Consider the following 948-nt stretch of genomic DNA (forward strand, 5'->3'; position numbering starts at 1 on the left):
GCTCCTGTAATTCAGTGCTCACATTTGTTTTAATGCAGTGACAAGAGGCCTTCAGGGCCATGCCAAATGCATGGGGTGTGCAGCACAACCACCATGTTTCCAGCARGTCCAGCACAGGACCTCCAGGAACTCCATGCCCTTCTGAAGTGGTTGCTGTCAAACACTCCAGGGCATCACAGATTTCATACGTATCTCCAGATAGTGGGTTCCCACCTACCTCAGTGGCACCTTCTCCTTCCTGGAGATCCAGGTCACTTCTGTCACAGGCACCAAGATACTGCCGAGTCACCTTGGGCACAAAACACCTCTTCTGCCATGACTGCATGGCCCAGCTCTGTCTCTCTCTGGCCTTGGGTACTGAAGTATTTACTCTCTTAGCGGGAGCCTCATGTCAGCATTACATCCTCAGTTGCYATCTACACCAGCATGTCTCTGCTCTGAAGCGGGGCCTTTGCATACACAGTGTCCTTGGCTCTGGGACCACATTTCACAGCGACAAGTCTGCGCTCAGCCCTGGTGCCACAGCTGAGGTTCCACATCCCAAMTATACACAAAAGCACAAAGCCTGGCACGCAAACTGCAGGAAGCAGAGATGCACAACCTGTGGCAGAACTGCCACATTTTGAAGCACCCTGAGGAAGCCTAAGGATCACAGAGCCTGATTCCCATGGTGGGACTTTAATCTCCCTGGCTTTCACTGGGACAACAATGCAGCAGGATTCAAACTATCCAGGGGGATTCTGGAGAGCGTGGAGGACCACTTCCTAGCACAACTAAGCCAGATATACCAACAAAGGTGCCATTTTCTTGGCCTTTGAACCTGTCAACAGGGAAGAACTGATCAAGGATGTGATATTCAGTGTCAGGCTTGTAAAGAGGAGAAGCAGACTCCAGACTCTGGCAGTCAGGAGCGTAGTCTTGGGCCTACTGGGGGGACTGGTAGAGGGG

Source organism: Rhea americana, unplaced genomic scaffold (genome assembly GCF_003343005.1).
Source record: "Rhea americana isolate MKP2758 unplaced genomic scaffold, rheAme1 scaffold_1263, whole genome shotgun sequence".
Lineage (NCBI taxonomy): Eukaryota > Metazoa > Chordata > Aves > Rheiformes > Rheidae > Rhea > Rhea americana.